At 43.9% G+C, this 24,771-nt stretch overlaps 1 protein-coding gene across 10 annotated transcripts in view; it reads right to left on the bottom strand.

Annotated features, from left to right (window-relative positions):
* The window catches only part of DAB1 (Dab, reelin signal transducer, homolog 1 (Drosophila)), a 544,445-nt gene extending 526,311 nt beyond the window's left edge, over positions 1-18,134 (bottom strand). For 3 of the 10 annotated variants that reach the window (XM_014939417.1, XM_014939424.1, XM_014939419.1), the window contains exon 1: positions 18,079-18,133. The gene's annotated coding sequence lies outside the window, so the exon portion shown is untranslated. Of the gene's footprint in view, positions 1-17,517; positions 17,573-18,078 lie in introns of those variants that run through there. The other 7 variants (XM_014939423.1, XM_014939425.1, XM_014939427.1 and 4 more) reach the window with 4 other exon arrangements.
* Positions 18,135-24,771: the final 6,637 nt, after the last annotated feature.

Raw genomic sequence — 24,771 nt, 5'->3', positions numbered from 1 at the left:
GGCAGCTATCTCCAGTCTGGAAACATGAGGTTACATTCCAGTTTTGAGATGACACACACACAGGCACAGTCAGTCTATGCTTCATCTAGACCTGGGTGAATAGATGGAGTGTGAATTTTCCACATCACAACTGCCGTCAGATTTCAGTACAACCCTGAACAGGTTTCATTCTACCCAGTATGCCTCCAGTTAAATCTAAAGCCTCAGGATCCAGCAGGATACTTTCCCACAATCAGACTTAAGACCCTGTAGCTAATGCTTTGAGGGACAACTCAATCTTTTGTGATTTAGCCCAAACAGACGGCACAGTTTGATGAATTGGTTAGAGAGTTCTCCCCATTAATCTTGGCTTCTTCCAAGAGTTCAATGCCCAAGGCAGACCATCACTGACAAACTCCCAGTACATGCGAAGGGGAAACTGGGATGCTTTACCACTGAGGGAAGGAGAAGTTTGAGAGAAGACCATCACTAGGCACCTGTGGGTTGAGCAGAGAGAGCCATAAACACACGCAAACAAATGGCTTGCGACTACCAGACCAGGAACTTCATCCTCAATTAAAATATTAGGCAGCTGAAAAACTTATTAACCATCAGTCTTGTCTTTAATATAATGGACATAACCTTAGCATCTTTGACCACGAACAGCCTCTCAAAAATTTACTACGGGAAAATGCATTATTAAATCAAATCTGAGCGTGGCTCAGAATCTCAACTCTCTTTGTTCCCCGATGCTGCGAGGATGTATCTGGGCAGGGGGTGGAGGGAGAGGGAGGGGTGTTATCAGCAAGCTGGCTCAACTGATTTCTTGTAAATACCATAAAAATGAACACTTGACCATAATCTATGAATTGGTTATAAAGAGAGACAATAATTCTTAAGGAAACGAGCGCTTTTAAAGTGCTTCTTGAGCATCAAATTGAAGAAAACATTTATGAATTTTCCATCATGTCGTGAAGCATCGTGTCAGGCAGGATCAACCACACAAAATTATTTTGTGACAATACATGTAAATGATTTTAACATCCTCTGTCCCTCTAAAGCAATAGCAAAGCCTAGCCAAGCCATCTGAGAGTTCAGAATTGTAATAGGGCCTTTGAAGAGATTATTTGCAGACTAATCCTATATTTTCTCATGGAAGCATTCTACAATTTGAAGTACCATATTCACACAGCACATTTCGCCTTCCAAAATTACCTCTGAATGAGCCAGTGAAAAATTATACACTGCGTAAGACAAGCATATATTTACATGATATGCATGTCTAACAGAAAGAGATTATTTTCAAGGGGTCCTAAACTCAGCTTTTCCATTTGTTCATACAACCGCATGCAATAATAATTTATGTATAAGAATCTATGCATTTCAATCAGATCCACAAAACCGTCAGGGCTTCCTGTTCCTTCATTTTTGCATGTTCATATAAAAAATAATACAAACAAACACATCTTTAAAGGTATAATGTTTGGCTTTTTTAAAATCTGAAAAAGAATATATTTACCATCCTCACAATGTGGAAACACCTTCAAAGAATCAGAATATGGAATTTTAATGACAGTTGCTTGAAAGCAATCACTGAGAGATGTCAACACATTTTCATTATGTGTCCTGTGCAGTGCCTTCCCCCAGAAAAAACCCTATTGTCTTTATTCCTCACCTATGATTCTCAAGAATTTAGGCTTTTAACCTTGGTCTTCTAGAAGCCATCCAAGTTACAGGACTCAAAGAGCAAGTTTTCAAAAGCGTGAGTGTCTCAGTGACATGTTCAAGGTTGCACCAGGGGAGCTTCAAATCGGATATTAGGAAAAAAATTTTCCACTAAAAGGGTTATTAAGCACTGGAATGGGCTGCCCAGGGAAGTGGTTGAGGCACCATCCCTGGAGGTATTTAAAAGATGGGTTGACACAGTGCTTAGTGACATGGTTTAGTGATGTTTGGTTTTTTTAACAGAATTAGGGTGATGGCTGGACTAGAGGATTTTCAAGGTCCCTTCCACCCTAGACAATTCTGTGATTCTATGATTCTAATGCACCCCACATTCCCACTGATGCAGGAAATAGTGAGGGTAGATCCACCAAGTAGTTTTTTTGATTAAAAAAGCCTGCAAGCCCAGACTTGGGTGCGTGCACACATGTAACTTGTTTAGGATGCAAAGAAGAAACTAAGAAATCAAGAAACTAAGATAGAATAAAACTGGTTTGGTACTTAGATCAACCCAAAAAAAAATACCTACTTGTCACCACAGGAAGTTTTCCTGATTGCCTGTTTTAAAAAAAAAAACACACAACAGTCTGTTTCTTATCCTAGTGCACCAGCAGATAATGAATGAAAGTGGTTAGAGGTTTAGGAAATCTTCAGGCAAGCTGTAGAGGAAACTGTTGGGATCCTGCTTATTCCAGAGCTCAGCCATTTCATCAGGCAGCGGAGAGCGAGGCGTGCTGTGCAGCGCTGCGTTACAGGCAGAACGCTTTCCGCTGGTTTTGTTTGTTCCTAATGAACTCCAAAGTAATAACACCACACTGGAAATACATTGGGGCAGCAATAAAAACCTGTACTTGCATTCTTATATCATTGTCACGCCTGAAAATATCCAGATTGAGCAGCAATAACTTGCTAGAACTTCAAGTGAAACAAAAGGGTTTTGATTCGCTGCAGCCCGACTTGGTACAACGAGCTTGAGAAAAGTCCTGGACCTGCAAGAAATTGCACGAGCCACAGGAGGTCACAGGACAGGGCGAGGGAGAAGCAAGGCAGACATTGATTTCATCTGATTCCATGGATTTGTTAACCTCCAGTCTCATTTGAGATAAAACAATTAAAACTAAGACATACGTGAATACGAAGCAGTTACAGCATGTAATTCCTAAAACTAAAGAAGTACCATGAGATGGGTAAAAGAAGGTTGCCCACATCCCTACCACCGATCTAAGGTTATGAAAGCTGGAGAATATGAAGAACATAGAATCATAGAATGGTTAGAGTTGGAAAGAACCATCATGTTCCAACCCCCCTGCCCTGGGCAGGGACACCTCCCACTAGAGCAGGTTGCTTCAAGCCCCATCCAGCCTGGCCTTGAACCCCTCCAGGGATGGGGCAGCCACAGCTTCTCTGGGCAACCTGTTCCAGTGTCTCACCACCCTCACAGCAAAGAGTTTCTTCCTGAGATCTAATCTAAATCTCCCCTCTTTCAATTTAAAACCATCTCAAGCCAACTTAAAATACATATATACACACGCATACCCTTCTTCAAAGCTGGATGACATCACAATGTACCAGAACACTAAACATTATTATTTCTGTTTCAGCAGAAGAGAGGTACAGGAGAGCCGCAAGCGAGCAGTGTCACCATGGGCTGAGGAGATGGGTCACACCATTCGCTTACACCACCACATCCCACCTCAAAAGCAAACGAGGAACACGCACAGTCTAGCTACAGTTCCTCACCCAAATTTTTCTCCACACTTCTGTTTTCATCCTGGCCTCTATATTGCTCACAGTAGGCACTCATCTACAACTACACAGAGAAATCATATACTTTCTCTACATTTCAGTGCCACCCTTCCTGAGATGGGAGCAGTTTTGCCTCCCTTCCCCACAGAGACACTGCTGGCCACATTCTCCTATTCTCCAAACACCACAGCCACCATCCGAGTGCTGGACACGGAGGAGGGCAGACAACCTCACTCACAGAACACAGCTGCCTTTAACAGCTTTTCTAACACAAAGAAATTAGATTAATCTCATAATCGAAGGTGAACGCCATGTTCAAAAGCCAAGGCTTTTCTCCAGTAATAAGCTTATATCTGTAAAACCCTGTGGCGCAGCAACACAAGGTTTCATTTTCTTCTGTGTTTTGCCACGGAGAGGGGAGAAGAATTTAGTTCCACTGCCCCACTCATGGTGCATCCCCCACCCTTGGATCACTATTGAAATAACTGACTTTTGGGTGCAACAGCAAGAACTGCCTCCAAAGCTTTCGATAACTTAGATTTTAAAATAAATAAATAAATAAATTCCACCACCTCCTAAATTTTCTTTGTCTATGTGAGGAGTGCATTAGATCAGATAAGGGATATTAAATGGCCTTTAAGTCTGACAGCAAAGAACAGTTCTAATGGGAGTCCCAAATTGTGCTGCTGGCAATATACTGTACTTACAAAACAGTAACATCAAGATGCCAGAACAGTGCCATGACCTATATTTCCTGCAAACCAATTTTCTTCTTTGTAGGGTGGATGGAAAGAAGCCAACTGCTTTTTAAGTTCCTTTTCTTTCTGCTGGAACTATGCCTTATCATACACATTTTTCATACACCCAACTTTTCTATGCCCCACAGCACTTAAAGCGTGAATTATCTACAGTCTATTTATGCAGTTATAAACAATAAATACTGCAAAATCGTGTTTAGGCTGCAATTACCGGATGGGAACAGAATTCTTTGTATCTCACTTCCCTACTTTTAAAGGAAGCCAAATCCCTTCAAGAGGAATCTTAAACAGAAGAACAATGTTACAGGGAAATAGAGGTCACACAGTCTGAGGAATTTCTGTGGATTCATTATTGATGAGGTAGAGCTTAGCTGATGCTGTCAGAGCACGAAGGTTTGGACCCTTAGCATTTCCACCCTCAAAATTACAAGTTTCCTCTCTCTCTATGGCTTTTAGCATTGCAGCTTTTTTAAACAGGACATAAAAATGAAGATAACATTTTCAGAAGAAAGGAGGCAAGTTTCTTTGACTTCTTTTACTCCCACTGCATTGTGATATCCCTAAAAATTCCATTTTTGCCTCAGAAGGAAGAACTTCACCCATGTCTTGTACAGAGACACTGTGCTTGGAGTGGTCATCAAAACACCTGAAAGGATTTATTATAAGCTTGTTTTCACCACCCACCCCCCTCACAGACATCCTTGCCAAATGCAAACACTCTCCCTCAGGCAGAAAAATTTGGAAACGGAACACCTGATGCAGCTTTTATTCCAAAATTGTCTCCCGTGTGTTGAGTGTCAAAAAGAGCCATGTTGTGCCACAGCACCCGCTTGTCTCGGGAAAATTGAAATCGTTCCGTGTCTAACACTTTGAATGATTTCCCAACTTCTCACTTGCCCCATCTGCTCCTCTCAGTTCATTTTGATTTGTTTTAGCCTTTGTGTCTGCAGTGGCACCAACAAAACTGCAGCATCACTGCAAGTTCCTTTGCTGTGGAGCAGTGCCAAGTTTTGTCTCAAATTCAGCCTCCTTCAAAAGAAATCACCAAAAAACACGATCGACGGCCAGTTCTTGTCTCTCTCTCCAAAATACGCACCGGCAGCTATTTGGCTTCACTGCCAAGCTTTAAAATAATATCCCACCTATAAGATAACCAACATTAAAATTATAAATCAGGTATCTGCAGAATACAGCAAAGTATGTGAATGCTATAGCTCAGCCCCACTTTTACTTCATTAGTTCTGTCCTGTCACTGGGCACCACTGAAAAAAGACCAGCCCCATCTTCTTGGCACCCAGAATCACAGAATCTTCATGGTTGGAAGGGATCTTTGAGATCACCGAGTCCAACCACAAAAAAAATAATAAACAAAACCACAAAAAATCCACCCACACACACAGTTGGCCCAATTGCCTAAGGAATTAAGTCAAAATTACTTGAGTTTATGTAGCATTTATTTCTTTGCTGTTAGCATGCTATTTATAGGACCTTTAAGGTAAAAATGTCAGCTACTTTCCAACATATTAGAAACTGGGATTCTGAAAGCCAAAACAGAACTTTTAGTTATGTGGGAAAAGTGATAAAAACAGTTGATGAGATATAAAAAGGACATAAAAGAAGGGGTTTTGTAAAGACAGTACACAAGGTAGGCAATCACAGTGCTCTCCCTGAACTTCAAGAGACAGGATACATCCACCCAGGGTTTTAAAAAGGGCCTTAAACATGACGGAAGATAGATGTTACGCATAAGCACACAGAAAAAAAAAATCCCACCACAATCTGCCCATACAAGTCTCCACTGCAGAAGTCTCGGCTCTGACTGAGCAGAACCTTACAAAAAACAACCCCACATTCACCCACTTATTCATCATTTCACAAGCTTAAAGTCAGCGCTCACCAGATTAATGAGGGCCCAGGAAGATGCAGGTGTGCCTGCCAGAAAGGAATCAGTGCGAGACTCTCAGTTCTGAGCCACCAAGGACAGAATAGACAATATTGCACAGTGAAAAAGAGGTGATGGGGACACAGCTCACCCCCCTAATTAGTGTTCAGTGCCACTGCAAGCATCATGCTGAAAACTCTGAAAAAAACAACTCAAAACTCTGAAACAGACTGTCAGTGGTCTCAGGTTGCCTTAGGCTGACTCTAAAGAAGGTCTCAGCTCAGTGAAAAAAAAAAAAGGTTAAACCTCTCCAAAATCTTGACATACACTTAGAATCATTTAGGCTGAACAAGACCTTTAAGATCATTGAGTTCAATCGTTCATCTTCTTCAAGTGCAAAGTACCAGACAACACAAGTGACTCACTCAACATGTGCCTTGGTTTGGTATTTGTAACAAAAGTTCAGGATATATCAGGTAACCACGAACTTCTGCTTTAGCCTCAGTAAAGCACAGAGCGAGGGTACCAATACTCACCCATACTCACACCAGCTCCACTAATCTGAATTATTTAGCTAGAATTTCTTGCAGTAGCCTCAGTGGCATATTTTTCCCCCCAGTGTTCATTCCTTCCTTCCTTCCTTCCGGTGAAGCTAATGAAATTTAGCTTTACAATTCAAAAGATGTATGGCTATACATCTTCAAGGAGAAGTCACTAAACACACTGCTGCTGCAGCATCCTGAGCAGCCAGTCACAAAGTTGAGCTGGTCCTGAATTCAGGGAGCGTCGTTCGGCGGTCATTGGGGAGGAAATGAGGCAGAAAGCAAGTTCGCCAGGCAACTGCGGAGCCCGGAGCCCAATCAGATGTGGGAGCTGCAGGGGAAGCAAAGGTGAACACCACCAGAGAGCCAGCACCCGACATCTGCAAGGTAAAATACGATGGTTGCAACTAATAGGCAGGAGGAGGCAAAGAAATCTCACCCGCAAAAAAGACTGGCTGTTTCAGAAACTGCTCTGGTGAAATTCTTTGGAAGCCTGAAGCGCACGTCGCTGAGCGTGTGTTCGTGCTGCTTCTTCAATAAACAGGGAAAAATAAATCAGGAGACATATCAAAAGAATGAATTAACTACCATCGATGGCCACGCCACTCTCCTTCAAAAGCGCAATTGCTCCAATCTCTGCTCCTATCTGTTGATGTTTGCTGACAGGTGAAAAATGCTATTCCGTTCCCTAATTTGTACTTTTGAAATAAGGGCTGTATGATCTCCTTGTCACTGTCAAATTCTTCGCAGCCATGATGTACAGCATAATTCCAATGAGGAAATCTTCATCAGTTACCGATTTGTTCCACAACATACTGAAGGAAACAGCCAAATGTCTCCAGCCAATTGCAAAATACATTATTAATGAAATTAGAGTAAGAGGAGCCTTTTTGTATGGCTCTTTTATTATTAAATAATTCCAAGTGACTCTGTTGCACAATTACAGTATCTGAACTTTGCTTTTCAAATGTTGCCATGTGTAAACTCCACTGTGTATTTGCACTTGAAGTGATCATCTGAAGGCAACAGTCTGTAATAAGTGAAATTATTAATAAACTCTATTCCAGGTCCTCCCACTAACAATGCCATTGTACCCTAGAGCCCTGCACAAGGTGAAATTCTTGCTACTGGATTAATATTTTATTTCTTCAAAATTTCTACACAGACAGTTACACAAACAGACAAGCATTTCCACAGAAAACAATCTATTACGAAGTAAAAGAGCCATTTAGAATCGAAATGGAAAAATCTAAATCCTTAGACTCTGGAACCAGAAAGAACAGGCCAAACCATAACCTCCAGGACCAACAGTGCCCATGGCCCACGGAGAAATAGGTTGGAAGAGCAGGACTGACCCATCTTTAGGGCATTTCAGGCTCTCATTTCAACACTTTATACCAGGACACTATTTACTTTTTTTCTAAATATATAGATTTAGAATTCTGTTGGATCACTTTACAAGTTTCTTTCAGCTGTAGAGCCAGATACAGATGGATACCAATACACATAAAACAAGTGTTTCCTAAGAACAAGCAATTCCAACAGACAGATCATCACACTGTCCAACAGCAAGCGTAGAGCATGTACAACCAAACCAGTGAAATAAGTGGCTTAGACCAAAGTCACTGGTTAAAACTACAGCAAAACAAGTCACCTGCACAAGGAATGATGTCAGTTTTCTACATCTTTGTGATACTGAGTGTCTTGCTAGAACTTAATGTCTTTCCTCCAACGTGGATACCTGCCTCTTGGAAATAACTTCTACCATCTCCCATACCTTTAACTCCAGAGAGTTCTGGCTGACAGCAGGGGAGAGGAGATGGTGCACTGTCCTGCTCTGGCTCTTGGCTAAGTTCTTCACCTAAGGGTAAGAAAGCCCTGCTGACTGGGAGCAATGGGCCACCTGGCCCTGTATTCAGTACCCTTGACTCTTTGGCAGTCCCCAAGAGTAGACACAGATTGCAATAATTCACCAGAAGACATTTCCAGCCTCCAGACATTTCCACACTAGCAGCTGTATCACCCCACACAATAGTCCTCAGTTCACTACAAAGTTTTCCAGAAGACTGGTCCATGTAAGCTTTTAGCAGTCACAACATCTCAAGGCAGTGATCTTTCCTGCTTGTCACCAACTTGTGTCAAGCATCTTAATTCTCTATCTGCTGCTTGCTCATGGCATATGTCACCCTTCACTTAATTTATTAGAAAAGACAATTCCTTATTCAGTTCTCCATCTGGATTTACTAGGTCTCTATCATAAGTGCTCTCTTTCCCAGGCTAACCTTCTTCTGTTCCACTACCTCTTTTTTATGCTGAGGGGACATCAAATCTTTGTCTGGGGTGGCTCAATTGCTCTCAGAAAATAGACATTCAGCTAAAAATCTCTTGCTTCTATTTCTGTAAACCAGTTCTTGTCTTCCTAACTTACCTGTCCAACCCAAACTTAGCACAGCAGCCCAGAACCTTCAAAAGCAGGATATTTACCTAATTAGTCAATTTTTCTTCCACACTACACTTAGAAGACATGACTCTAGAGAATCCAAATTACACAGCTCAGAAGGACAATTAGACACTGGTGACTTCGAAGTTGAGATCTCTCTGGCTTTGGATCAGGGGAAACCTTCAGGTCCACCGCATCAAGCCAGCAGGTGAGAATTTTGGTCATGCAATGAGAAAGACGGTAACGCTTCAACCCCCTGACCTGCTGCAACAGCCAAAATGGTGAAGATTCACTGCAACCCTTCTGGTTTCCTTCTACACTTTCTAGACGTGATTCCCAAGAGGAACCTCAAATACACACAATAAAAAAAAAGGAACATTTTAGACACTAAGCACAGCTGATCTATACATAAAACTATTCTCTTTCAATAATGTGTAAGAAATGCTGCATTAGTACATTAGTACCCAACATGTCTGTTACGCTTTGTAGAGACAGGGAGGATGCTGAAAAGCTTTTTTTTTTTTTTTTTTCAGTGGGATGTCTTTTCATAGCTCTAAGCCAAGCAATATGTGCACTGCACCAAAGTGGGATTATGATTTGAGAAGCTGGCGATCCTGATGTTCTGATCCCAGGATATGTTTTTCCAAATTCTACAATTACATGTCCACTAACCACAGGACAACTTTTGGAAAGGTCGTTTGTATGGAGAACTGCTGTGGAGACCTTGTGATTTATCTCAAGTGACACCAGCATTAGTAATAAAGAGCATCCTCTCAACCCTAACCAAAGCTTGACTTCAACTCTATGCAGTCCTCCTGCGGACCAAGCCACAAAAGCCTTTTTCCACATGAAAAATATTGAACTAATATAATTTAAAGCATGAATTTAAGCTCATTTGAAAGGCTGCAAAACCATGTGTAGGCACGGTTATTTCAATAGTAAGGTTGCAATTTTCAGTTTAGCTCCAGCTAACTGAAGGCATTTAAACATTAAATCTATATAAACCAGTCCTAATCTGAAGAGGTTTCCAATAAGGGCCTGTTCCAGCTTAACCGTGTAGGGAAAAATAAATCAATTCCAAGTGAAACTTGTCCAGTGATCATGTACATCTCAGACCTATGACTGGAGGGACTTTGGTCTATTGACAGTAATCACACACTTTAACACAAGCCCCACATCATCTCTTCATCCGCCAGACAAATAAAATTTCACGTTGGAAAACAATAATGACAACAAGTTAATATTTTCAGTAATAAGTTGTCTTCACAAAGAGCACTTGACCTTCATTGTAATTTCCACACAGCTTGCAGTAAACCACCTGAGTGTGTATAAAATGTAATGAATAAAGAAATATTAAAAATGATAGAATGTTATTAAAGTAGGTCACAATTCAAACAGCACAATTACTGAAAAAATGATGTCTGAGACTACATCACTCACAATCCTTCTCACACTGGATGAGCTACTCTATAATTTATTTTGCCTAACAACAGCTTCTGTCCATATTCTCTCTCTCTTTATCCCCAAAGACTCTATTAATGCAGCCCACTGTGCCGCATGACAGCGTAATGCCCACATGAGGCATGAAATGTCACAGATCACAGCTTTACACCTGGCCAACATAATATATTCATCACATTCTTTCAAGCAGTGGAAACGTTTGTTGTTATTTTGTGGGTCAAGCCACACAGAGGCAGATGGAATGGGCACTTTATTTACATGTGAAGTCCCTAAGCCCATTCACTTTATTTATGACGGACAAAATCTGGCCTCACACAGTCATCTAAGAAGCCTTGGACCAGAGACATTGTTATTTTACAAAGATAAGGAAGAGTGGTTTCCTCCCAGGCTTCTGGATGACGATGAACATTCATTTTGTTCCTTAACATTACATTCCACATACCCCGAACATCTTAAAAAGAGTTGGGACTTTGATTCGCATCCTAAGAGAAAAATTAATGCAATAAAGACCCACCCATACATTAAGACAACTCTGGCAAACCATAACACAATGATGAGACTCCCCCCAGCACTCACAACTGCCTGGTGAAACCCCACAAATTTTATAGAAACTGCACCAATAATCCTATGTAACACAGGCTGGAGTGGTCAGCTCTTCTCTTTTAACCAGAAATCCAAGACACATGGACACAGATATTGGCTTTACCCACCCTTCCATAGCCTATAGAGCGATCTAAACTGTCCACAAATACATGAAAAAGTAGAAAGGAAATCCTTGGATGCAAAATGCATCACTTTATACATTATGTATATTTTGAGGGATTTTGAAACAGCATTTTAAATTATTGACATTGGTGTCATCCTGAGCACTTTGGGAGAAATTTCTATATAAATAGCAAAAACCTTTGCCATAAGGATAGTATTAACCCTGTTATCTTTTAATTATCTGTGTTGCACATGAGTATCAGTGACATACATAGCTTAGAAGCATAGCCTCCTTATGGTTCAGCTTGCAGGAAAATAAAATCCAGGACAAGTCTTCCAACAGAAAAAGAAAATATAAGTACCTACTACTACATTGCTCGTCATAGTGTGTTAATAAAATTACATATTAAAGTCTGGATGCATATCTAATTTTATCTCTTAGCATCTGCCACTGCTTCATGACCTCTAAGATAGACTGCAAGCTCTTTGATAAATGGAGTAAAAGGCAGCCCGGTAGATACACAGCAATCCCCCGAGTTCCCAGACCATATTTTGACTGAATCACAAGAAGCGCACCCTAAACCTCCAAAATAATCTGAAGCCTCTTCTCCCTCCGAGAAGCATCCTGCCATCCTACTCCTTTTCCAACCTGAAGACCAAAAAGCACAACCATTAAAACCCATTCATAACTCGACAATGACTTTTTACAAAGAAGAGGTGCTTTTTGGGGGGGAGGAAAGATTCAATTTCAGATAGCTAAACGGAAATTCATGATTATAGAGAAGAAAATATTTTACACATCAACTACTTTCCCCTGAAACAGCAGTTTCAGTAACATTTATCATCTGCTTTACTATGGACAGATGATTCTTCCATCCACTGGTCCTCACAAAACATGGGTGAGAACCAGCACACTAGAAGGAGAGGGAAATATGCCATGGCCAACCTCAACCAAAGGGTGACTTCTCCACAGGAAGGCTGTAGTTACCTAACTTGGAACTGGGCTTTGATGTGTGGTCTTGCAAAAAATGACTTATTAGTCCCCGCAACAAGTAACTGCAATGACTTCTATGCATTGACACAATCCACTTCAAAGACCACATGGAGTTATCAAGGTGCACTGCGTCATAATGCTCAATCACACTAGGGCTGACTTGGTTTAGAAAAACCTGTAACTAATAATACGCACAAAAAGAGATTACTCCTGACATTCCAGGGACGGGAGGAGTGATGGTGTAAGACCACCTCCACAAAAAGGAATTTAAGTAGAAAGGAAATACCAGGTAACACTGAGCGTTAGGATTTCCTCTCGGTTTAGGAGCTCAAGATGAAGAAAAGCCCTGGACACATGGAGGTGCCAGGGAGGTGTTCCCAGAGAGCTTTGGGCCCATTGGGAAGAAAGCACATTGACCAAAGCAACATATCCTGATGGAAGACAAAGAATTCACTTCATCCTCACGATGGAGTGAAAGCTCAGGCTTTCAAATGAGATGTAAAATAGAGCCCTGACCATTCATCGTCATTAAAGATCCCATGGCAATTCTTGCAAGAGTAAAAATGTTAACTAACAAGTCCTGGCCAATATCCAACTCGGATAATTGCATTCTGCTTCCTAAATTCCCTTTGCAGTTTCAATTGGATTAGTTTTTTCTTCATTTCTCTTCCCCAAACCCCTCCTGCATAATGTTTCTAGCCCAGAATGGCTGCTGTATTCCACTCCAGAGGTGCGTGAATTATCAGTGTTGGGCAATCCCAACATACACTTTGTATACATTAGTCAGAGAAAATGCTCTGTGAGCCAGAGTAATACCCTCACCTCTCACCGAGGAGTATTTAACTTTTCAAATGAGAAATCCCACTGCTGGTAGGAAGATTTATTCTTCTTTTCTAAAATACTGCCCTGCAAGGAAGGGTAAGGGTATCAAACCCAACCTCCTGCCAGCTAGAAAAGTCCTTTGCTGGGCCACATCCTCATCTTAAGGAACCAGACCCAGTTGCTTTGACTTTAATGGAACTCTGCTGCATTAAACCAGGAGTAAATATTCATACAGTATTTTTCCACTAAGTCACTCATGTTGAAACGTTGCAAGAATCACAGAAGTTGGCTGTTGAATCTGCAGATGTAAAAAAGGAAACACGGAACGTATTCTCCTCGCTTTTCACTGGCTTGCACAATCTTCACACTATTTTAAAGGAAAGTTGTAGGTTCTTTAACTCGGCACACGGATGAAAAATGAAAGTGCTGTGAAGTATGAATCTCCTGTTGTTTGTTATGTGTACTCTACTGTAAGTACTCATCATACCACAGAGGCAAACCAAAAAGTCCTGACCCAATGCATTTTATGAAACAGGAGGAGCAAAGGTGATTTATGTGCATAAAAGCAAAAACTGACAAGTCTCTGATTTTCTTGTAGAACAATCCCAAAACGATTGTCAAGACTGCTCAGGTTTTTCGCCCTCTGCACTTCCTGTAATAGGACTATTTTATCCAAAATGCTGTTTTATAGACACTGTGTAAAGGGTCATTTCCATCTGCTATCCAGGTTACTCCGAAGAATACTTCTCATTCCCTCTTGCACGGACTCTCAGCAACAGTTGAGAATGGCTTGTTTTCATTTCCAGCCTGCTTCTGCATCCCTGGTAAAGCATAAAACCACAAACACACCACCTACTTGGTTCTTTAGAGCCCTGACAGCAGTAGGACACCCTTAAAAATCCGAGAGGGTGATTATAGGCAGCCTGCAGCCAGATGAATGGGCAACACAGAGAATATACTCGTTTGGGTATTTCCTCACGAGTACCATAACCCTTCTCTTTTCCCCCTTGTAGACAGTAAATTCACTTAATAGGTGTCACTGAAAGCATCTGCATTTGCCAGCTCCAGGCTGGGTTAGTGACACCATCACACTCACTTCCCTACACAAAGCATGGAAGGGGCGATGTGGGACCTCTGAGAGCATCCTGCTTCAGTAGTAAATGCTCCTTCTACTAAGGCATGGAACTGAGTGGTGAAAAAAGTTTGGTACCAGAGGGTGAATATCAGGCACAAGCATGACTTGGGCTCGTCTGACGAGGACAGATGGTGCTGCAAAGGAATTTTATGTCAGACTCAGATGGTTAAAGAAACATAGACCATGCTCCTGGTCTGCAGCGCACATATGAAGTTGGGAAGGAGAAAGCTGATCATCAGAAGTGACTGACTCAACTTTCTACTGCTCATGTACTGCCATTTGGGGTTGTTCAGTCTGGGGAAGAGAAGGCTCCAGGAGGACCTTATAGCAGCCTTCCAGTACCTAAAGAGGTGCTGCAGGAGAGATGGGGAGGGACTCTTTGTTAGGGAGCGGAGCGATAGGATGAGGGGTAATGGTTTTACACTGAAAGAGGGGAGATTTAGATTATATATCAGGAAGAAATTCTTTCCTGTGAGAGTGGTGAGACACTGGAACAGGTTGCCCAGAGAAGCTGTGGATGCCCCATCCCTGGAGGGGTTCAAGGCCAGGCTGGATGGGGCTTTGAGCAACCTGGTCTGGTGGGAGGTGTCCCTGGTGATGGCAGGGGGTTGGAACTCGATGGGCTTTAAGGTCCCTTCCAACTCTCATCATTCTGTGATTCAATGATTCTGGGTGCCAGTCCTGACTCCAGCTCAGCTCTTTTTGCACACAGTAGCTGACATCAACATGGGAAGCAATACCCATTGTAAATCCATGTGTTCTCATAGTTTCACTCCAGCAGAGAAATAGGCTTGGGCTGGAGACCACTGAAGTGTGCATCCTCATGATAAGTAGTGCTCAAGTGCTCAAGATTACCTGGCATTACAGGAAACACAGGATTGAAAGATGACATTTAATTTCAAAAGTGTACAACCGTTCACCAATGGCCTCCGTTTCATGAACAACTTGAAAAAAATACTGGAGTAAGACATCTCTTTCAACCACTCCTTCCTTCCCACTTTCATTTTTCTTTAAAGACTCTCTATCTGGAGTGGAGACGCTCACATTTCTGTGCTCTGAGACACAGCAGTCACTGCCACAACAATCAATAAAAAATTAGCATGACTACAGGAACAGAGGCTTGGGATTAGAGAGATCTAAAAATGGAAGGATTTCCCTGCCCTCCCCTCTGCATCCTGATGAACCCTTCCAAAACCTGACTGTAAACATTTTAATTCTCTGTCAGCTTGCTGGGGGAAATCATTACAGAGGCAAAACTGGAGAGCACCGGGTGCTGCTCTGCAATAAGCATCTGTCAGTCAAGCAGGCGTCACCCTGCAAGTCACCCCAAGCACTTCCATCCTCCAACCCAGGAGCAGGGTGCTGGGCACAGAGGGTTTGCTGGGGGCTCTGAGCGAGGGATCAGGCCAAAGCTGCACTTCAGCCAGCCAGCAGCACGATACTATGATTTTTTATTTATTATTTAAAGCAAACAGAGTCATCCTCTCTCCCCCTCAAGCAGTTTATACATTTAATTCAATTTTAAGAGATACGCGTTTGTTTACTAGAGCAAACAAAAAACAGTAATGAAGAGCTGCAGTTAAAGAGAAGTAAGCAACCTGCTTGTCTTCCACTCAAAATTAAATTTTTAGCACCAAATATTGACATTAGAAGGTAAGCAGCTTAGCCCAATGTCTGCTTTTCACACCTTCCAAGTACACACCAGAGGATTTGGTGCGAGATGGCTGAAGGATACGTGCTGACCTACGCTGTGATTTCAGCTTTACATCCCACAGAAACCACCACCTAAAATGCGTTGGGGTTCCTCAGAATAAACCTCCATCACTCAATTTGCCAACACCATCAGCCTCGGGAATCTTTTACCCCTTTATCTCTAGTGCCTTCCTCCCTTGCAGCATCACAGACAGAGTACACCATACGCAGAAGAGAATGGTGGTATCGTGTACCACTGCACATCACCAGAACAGAAACTGCACTCTACTTAGTTAAGGAAATACATTCAAGCAGGAGACCTCACTGTCAATTAAAAGGAAGAAGGAAGGGGAAAAAGAGAAAGGAGGAAAAAAAAAAAAAAAAGGGGAAAAAGAAAAAAAAGGGACCAGAAGGACCTGTTGCAAAAAAGAGAGAAAAATTATTTAATTCAGATTAAAGCTTTGGGTTTGGAGCTTTTTTTATATTTTGGGTTTAGATTAACCACTCACATGTATACCTACAAGCAGTTTAACATCACAATTAAAAAGGCACAATCAGTTCAGCCCAGATTGCTTAAATCCAATGTAATTATTTCCCATAGAACTACTGAAGTCTACTGAAAACATCGCTGCAGCATTAGAGGGTTATTTGCTCCAAGGACCTTTTTAATATGGCTGTATTGTAATACTGCAGTGCAAAAGCCTCTCTAGTCATAAAAAGAAATTTGGCTCAGAAACACAACTTGTGGGCAATGAAAAATAAATCTGCTTCAATTTGCACTCATTTAATAATAGCATTATTTAATGAGATCAGTTACAATCGCTATCCTCAGAAGACATGGCAGTGCACCTCTTCTCATGAGACTCCTAGGGCACTAAAATGAAATTCATTTCTCCAAACCAAATATTCAAAGCAACCAGCAGCACTGGTTCTTAAAAGGGAGAAAAAACATTTTGTGACTGACCAGAAAAAACAGCCCCTCTCTACCTTCCCCCCCCCATTTCACTTTAAAGCTGCCATGCATTTCACTGGCACACGGATTTGTCACTACACTTTGATTTTCATTCCAAATCCAAAACAGACTGAATTTGCACACAGTGGGAAACAGCTCCTCAAACCTGGGTGTATGCTCTAGCACATCACTAGTCAAACCCCATAGATCCTGGCATAATTATTTTCCTACAAGGTTATGCCTAATTGGCCACCAACCTAACTGATTAATCACCTACATTATAAGAAGGCGTTGAGGAAAAAAAAAAAAAAAAAAAGCTGAAGGGCAACAAAATATTTATTTATTGGGGTGGCAAATCTGAAACCAAGAGCGGAAAGCTGGCGCAAGGAGAGAAAACCCCGCTAAAGAGTCACACAAACACACACACACAGAGAGAGAAAAATGAGAAAGAAACCGGTTGTCTCACGTTCGTTCCCACTCCGGCCGCGGAGATGCTCCCTACAGCTGGAAGTTGGCTTTGCCCGGCTCTGGAAAAAAAAAAAAAAAAAAAAAGCTGAAGGGCAACAAAATATTTATTTATTGGGGTGGCAAATCTGAAACCAAGAGCTGGCGCAAGGAGAGAAAACCCCGCTAAAGAGTCACACAAACACACACACAGAAAAATGAGAAAGAAACCGGTTGTCTCACGTTCGTTCCCACTCCGGCCGCGGAGATGCTCCCTACAGCTGGAAGTTGGCTTTGCCCGGCTCTGGAAAGTGTTAAATTATTCCACACGCCACCGCAGCGGCGGGTTCCCCGCGCAGCCCCGCGGTTGGCATCTCCCCGCTCCGCACGTCCCGATCGCGCAGTTCTCGCCCGACTTGGCCCTCGCTGCCAGACGCGGAGGCACCGGGCTGGCCGGGCATCCCTCCCCGCCTCCTTCCTCCTCCTCCTCCTCCTCCTCGGCGGCTCCTCCGCTGCCGCGCCAGCGCCTCCCTCCCGGCAGACAAAACTTTGCGCTTTTTCCCTCCGCACCGAGTTACGCGGGCGCGGCCGCCCCGGCAGCGGCTCCCGCAAAGAGCCGGGATCCCCCCCCCGACACACACACCTGCGCAAGGCGGCAGCGCAGCGGATGAAGTGGGGGGGGTGGGGTGGCGGGAATACCACGGGTGACTCCCCCCTACCCCTTTCCGCGCAGCCCCGCGTCCGCCCCCGCGGTTGGCTCCGCGCCTCACCGCCGCTTCCTCCTCCTCCTTCTCCTCCTCCTACCTGCAGCCGGCGCGGCTCCCCGCAGCGCCCCGCTCATCCTCCTCTGCCGGCGCAGGGCTGCGCGCCCCCTTCCTCCCCTCCCCTCTCCTCCGCTGCGCTCCCCGCGGCTGGGCGCGCAGCCTGCGCCGGCGGACGCGGCTCCCCGGCGAGCGGACCCGCGGCGCTCTGCGCGCAACGGCGGCGGCAGCGCCGGTCCCCTGCAGCCACCGCGCTACCGCATTCCCCCTAATAGCGGGGCGCGCCGCACCCGCGCCTGCGAGACCCCCCGGGTCCCCTCCCTCTTCATCCTCCCCCCCCGGGTGGCAGCAGCCGCCCCTCAGCCGCCCTTCTTCTCCTTTATTGCGGGCCCGCGGCTTCCAACTGGCTGGTCACCCCCCCACACCCTCCCTCAAGCCCATTCTTACACCCCACTCACCCACAAACGCTCCCCGGGCTGCGGGTCCCTTCCTCCTGCCTCAAGGGCCCGGTCGGTGATTCCAGAGAAATCTGGAGAAAGTCATTCCAGAGAAAGCTGGAGAAAGTCATTCCAGCCCCCAGGTGGTGGCGGGGGGACCGGGTTGGTCATCACTGCCGGGGGGACACAGCCAAAAGCTGACTTTGGGGCATGGGACACTTAAACTGTCACCCAGCCCAGGCAGCATTGTCCCTCTCCAGCGCTGGGCTGACAACACGTGGTAACTGTGAAGGTGGACGTGCCTTCGGCCAGCAGAGGAAGGTCCCTCAGATCAAGTGGAGACCCTAAGGGTGTTCTGAGCCCGCTGGGATGTGGCTTTCCACTCGGTTCCCATGTGGACCTCTTCTCCTTGGTGGTTGTCCCACAGGAGGTCTGCTCCTGGCTGCTGCTGCTCCTGTGCGGGGAGGAAGAGTAGGCGTCTGCCCTTGCTGCTTGAAAACGGACTCTGAAGGCAGAAATATATAGTCCCAGCAGATCAAACTTCACTTTTTGTTCCCCGTTTGATGCTCAGTATTTCTCTGGGAAGCTCTGACCTCTCCCAGCTCTGTCAGCAGGTGACCGGGCGGCTGGGCAGCGCTCAGGAAGGAGAATTCCCATCTGGCTACAGGTATCTGCCTTGTTCTCCTTGTCCTTTCTTCCAGTGGGGATGTCACCGAACAGCAAAATTAATCCCTGGCGAGGAAAAAAATTCAGGTGTGAGCTTGCAAACCACAGCAGTGAGACAGTGATTAAAGTTCTTGGCTCGTTCTAGGAGATGGAGCTTGTAATAGCTGGAGAAAAAGGCTTAAGCTGCTTTAGATATTCCTTCAGACGTAAGATCATGCAAGCATCTGTGGGGACTGCACCCATAGGAGAGGGAACCTCACTGGAGGTGTTAATAGTTGCGGAGTGTGACAGGGTGTTAGCCTTTTGTCAGCCTGACCCTACACATTTGACTAAACCATTTTTCCTGCCCCCACTCTCTTCCCAGCTCTCCCGAGTCACATATTTATTGCAGGAGTAATGGCCCTTCCTGCTTAATAAGCGGCTTTGGTGCAAACCTTGAGCCATTTGACAACGGCTGCCTCAGACATTTTGCTGTCCTTAACTCAGGGGTGATAAAAGAAGAATAAAGCCGTCAAACACCCTATTGATTACGTGACTGAGATGTACCCTGATTGCCCTTCCTACATTTTCCATTCTTACTTCTTTCCTGGGAAGTGGGTGTGGATGGAAAGAGGACCCATGGCTACAAACCAGCACTGAACCTGCGGTCTCTCTGCCCAACCTTCTCCAATCCCACCACATCTATGGGAGGAATTCAATTCTCAGCAAAAATATTTGTCAAATCTCAAGCCCTGCATCCTTCCAGTGTTAAATTATGGTGTCTCTGACTTTGAGGCCCCACCAGTTTTCTCACTTTGGTCTTCTTGCCTGGTTTTGGAGGGAGAAGTTTGGTAGGAACTCCCTGAGGTTCCCACAGTGACTGGATTAAGCCACAGCTTGTGATTTGGGTGGAAAGTGGGATTTGAGAGGTTGGTGTTTGGCTTCCAACTCCAGTATGGATTCCTGCCCGCTTTTAGCAAAAATAGGAGGAGGATCAGTTGGGTTCAGAAACTCACTGTTGGTTTGATGACCTCCCCGAGCTTTGGGAAGGCTCTCAAAAAAAAAAAAGAGTGAGCATAACGATGGATATCTGTACCAAGAGCAATGGATATCTGTACCGAGAGCATCGACTGCACAAATGCTTCTCTGCAATCCCATCCAAACAAAGAGATAGGGAACAGGGAAACGTTTGCAAAAGATCACTGAAAGAGATCTATATGCAAGCGACATTAATTTCCATTCCTTAAAACGCAGATGTCTGAGCAAAAAAAAAAAAAAGCCGGATAAGTGCCTGTGAATAAGAGAGCACTGGAGTGCTCCCAGTCGGAGCTCCGGCGCCTGTGAGTCAGCTGGGAAGCGGAGAGCCACAAACAGCTGGGCCAGCAAAGGAGCGAGCCCCGAGAGAGGGAGCAGGAGCAAAGATGCTGCAGTGCACAACTGCAGCCAGGGACTGATTATACTCATCTCCGAGCAGGCAGAGTTTGAAATGGAAATGAGGAGGAGAAGATTTCCCTGCCACACCACCCGGCAGCTACAGCAAACGCTGCTCGGAGACAAGAGGGAAGCAGGCAGCAGGGACTTTGTCTTGTTTCACCGTTATTCAGCTCCTCTCAGAGGTTCATTTAATTGTAGCTCAAAAAGTCCTATACTGTAATGAAACGTTACGAAAAACCTATTTCTAGTATTCTGTCTTTGCATCTTGACATTGGTATGGAGGTCTCCCTGCACGTGGAGAATTCGGCTTGTGCACTCAAAGCAGAGGAAATTACTGATTCCTTACACGAGTCTCATCCTTTTGGGCTTGGAAACATAATACTGGAGAATTCGGCTTGTGCACTCAAAGCAGAGCAAATTACTGATTCCTTACACAAGTCTCATCCTTTTGGGCTTGGAAACAAAATATTGCATGGCCAGCAGGTTGAGGGAGATCATCCTCCCCCTCTGCTCTACCCTGGTGAGGCCACATCTGGAGTACTGTGTCCAGTTCTAGGCTCCCCACTTCAAGAAAGACAGGGAACTGCTGGAGAGAGTCCAGCGGAGGCTACAAATATAATCAGGGACTGGAGCATCTTTCTTACGAGGAAAGGCTGAGAGGGGATCTCATCAATATCTAAAGGGCAGGTGGCAAGAGGATGGGGCCAGACTCTTCTCAGTGGTGCCTGGTGACAGGACAAGGGGCAACAGATACAAGCTGGAACACAGGAAATAAATTCTGTCTCAAAATGAGGAAAAACTTCTTCACTTTGAGGGTGGCAGAGCCCTGGAACAGGCTGCCCAGAGGGGTTGTGGAGTGTCCTTCTCTGGAGATATTCAAAACCCACCTGGATGTATTCCTGTCCAACCTGCTCTGGGTGACCCTGCTCTGGCAGAGAGTTGGACTAGATTATTTCTGAAGGTCCCTTCCAACCCCTAGGAATCCGTGATTTGGGATTTCAAAGGCCTTCAGAGCTAGGAATTCACCTGCTCTGGCAGGGAGTTGGACTAGATGATTTCTGAAGGACCCTTCCAATCCCTACGATTCCGTGATTCGGGATTTCAAAGGCCTTCAGAGCCAGGAATTCCAAAGGCCTCATATCTGAGCTGCAGGGTCTTCCTTTTGCAGTCAGGCACATCTGAAAATGCCTCAGGCTCTAGTGCCTACTCAACCCAAAATTCCTAGGAGGAAACCAAACCCACCTTCACTGGTGTACTTCAGTTCTCCCCGAACCTTCAACACTTCCAGACACGTAACTTCCAGGCAAGGATCAATGCAAACGTCTAGCAAATTTTTGCCTCTGCCAAAAAGAGAAGTTTGACTTTCCTTGTCATCATCCTTCATCACAGCTCGGGGTTGGATTTTTCCTTCTTCATTATGACTTTAGGAAACTCCTGGCTTTCTCAGGCAGGACACACATCTGCTGCTGGCACCTAAAAACAAACAAACAAAACCCCACTCTGATCTCTGTTTTGGTTGAAACAGAAATACATAATCAAATAAATGCCCAGGAATACTGCAAGTCTCATACACACAGGAAAACATTCTGACTTTTTATGTTGCGATGCTTTTACTTTACACTTCCCATCTGTGGACAGAGCTTGATACAGGTGTCACTACCTCAATTTTACCAAAAAGCCAAGTGAAGTGATGTAGCTGGTGTTTGACCAGTGGGACCATCTAGAAGATCAGGTGGCATGACTCGGTTTGCCATCTTTCAAACACACAGAGAATGCTTTCGATCCTTAGCTGCACTACAAAGATCTTTCTGGAGGCTTCCTTCTCACCTCTGTTATAAAAAATATCCTGTATTCAAGAATTAAAAGCAGTCTTTGCTGGGGTGACACTAGGTAGATCGTGGTGCCTTATGTCCCTGCTGTTCCCAATGCTCCAGGTTCCTTCCACCTCAAGCAGAAGGAGAGGATGGGAAGGGAGGGTCTGGGATTATTGGTACAACAGAGATTCCATTTCTATCAGAGGCAAATGATCAATATTTTCTTTATGATTCCCAGACTGATACAGTAAGTTAAGAGGGATTTTGGAGATACTGCCCAATAAAACGCATTGCATCCCTGTAGCATCCACTGCACATTCTTACAATAAACTCCAGTCTTTGGATTAATATTCAAGTGTAAACATTAGTCTGGATTTACATCCATAATACACACGCCCACCTCCTTCATTCACTGAAAGAATAATTTACTATTTTATGCAGTAGTCAGCTCCAAAAAATACTACTTCTCAAAGTAAAAGTCAAGTAAAACCCGTTAATAATAATTGCACTATTTCTTCTCTAAAATATATTCCTCGGTATGATTTCTCTAGAGGAAAACACAGATCTCTTTTGACTGCTTCGTGTTCCCTTTCTAAAGCATTTGAGAGATCTAACTTTAATAGCTTAAACATGAATTAAGAAAAATAAACCTATAAATTGAGATTCACATTGCCTAATATTACGTTTGGACATATTTATACCAGTAGCAATACTGTAATCATCCAAGCAGGAAACAAAAACAATACATATTTCTCCAGTCACAAATAAACTCATTTTTAAAATCAACTATTTCCAGACTAGATTTTTTATTCTTTTCATAAAAAATAGAAGGATGGTGGCTAGAGGGGAATTCATACTTAAAACTAATTTAACAATAAATTAGTGCAAAACATACATAACATGTGTAGGGCTATTTTACAGAAATAAAGATGCTAAATTCAACCAAGAAATTATTTGCTGTGAATTATTCCCTTAGTTCTTTCAGTTCCCAAACCTTTATAAAGGTTCTGTGAAGCTGGAAAAAAAAAAAATCAAGCATATGCAAAGCAAAACAGCATCAAAAGTCAAGGAAGTCTCCAAGGGAGACGAACTTCAATGCCAGAGTAGGGTAAACAAATGGAATTATTTACAATATAACATTATCATTTGCGATGATATTTTATTCATTATTTAATCACACACTGAGTCTCCCTTGTAGCCTCGTGGTAGACGACAGAGCCATTTTGTACCATCTTTCACCTGCCATGTATGAATGTAAATGATATAGTTTATTTAACATTTGTGTACATCACGCAAGGTGCTGCCTCCTCCCTGTGTTTAAAACATACTGGTTTCCCTCCGCCTGCTCACAGGGGGTACACGGATCTTGGGTTTGCAAGAAATGGGTAGATGTAACGTGCAAATACAGATGAGTCCCTGTCCCTTTGGTGCCTGGGAGGCAGGCTGGCCTCCCAGGAAACCCTCCAAGGAAATTCAAGTCAAGAGGCGGTGCCCTCAGTGGCACATTGGACTGAGATTCTGTTAATTGCCACGTGTCACCTCCCACGGCAAACCGGACCCTTCACAACAGCACAACCAGCACAGGAGAACAGAGAGAGGTTTTTATTGATAAAGAGCACACACAGCAGCAACAGCACTACAATATCCAGTACAAGAAAAATAAATCCTCCTGCGTATCACCACTTGTCACTCCTTTTGGTTGGTGCGGAGCATTTTTACTGGCAAACTGAGAAGGAAAAGAAGGGTTTGTGTTTTAAAAGTCTCTTGCACAACAGTCTAGAAAGGGTGAGCTTTTTGTCCCAGCACAGAGTTAAACAAAATGGGATCAGGATCGCTATTTTTTGCTATAACTGGGCCTTAGTTCCACTACCTAGTGCTATTTTCTGTGTGCTCTCACCTTGGAGACGCCCAATATTCAAGCTAAGTTTCAAGGATCTCATGATTTCCTTCACAATTTGCATAACCATGCGTATCAATCACGAGCTCAACTTAAGCACCTCTTTGCTTAATCCCCTAATTTGCAGGGGCGGCGGAGGGGGGGACACGGCGGGAGCGGTTCTGTTCAGCAATGCAAATCAGCCAAAGGAGGATACTGCCAGGATTAGCATAATCCAACGGCTACAACTATTCAATTTGGAGACTAAGGATGATAAAACCCATTTTCCCAGTCAATCAATCATTGTGATCAACTCGGTTGAAAAAAAAATGGGGTGCAAATCAGAGTGTAAGTTAATGAAATCAGCAGAATTACGTCCAATGACACCGCTGAGAACGAGGCCTCGTGTTAGAAGGCTCCCGCTATTGCTGTGCAGGGAAGTCAACAAATTATAAGAAACCATATAATTAAGAGCTTATCGAAGCACTTTATCCCATCAAGCACTACCTTACAGATAACAGGTATTACTT

The sequence above is a fragment of the Calidris pugnax genome, unplaced genomic scaffold (assembly GCF_001431845.1).
Source record: "Calidris pugnax isolate Ruff unplaced genomic scaffold, ASM143184v1 scaffold18, whole genome shotgun sequence".
Classification (NCBI taxonomy): domain Eukaryota; kingdom Metazoa; phylum Chordata; class Aves; order Charadriiformes; family Scolopacidae; genus Calidris; species Calidris pugnax.
The sequence above is the reverse complement of the archived record's forward strand: the minus strand, read 5'-3'. Positions and strand labels throughout refer to the sequence as shown.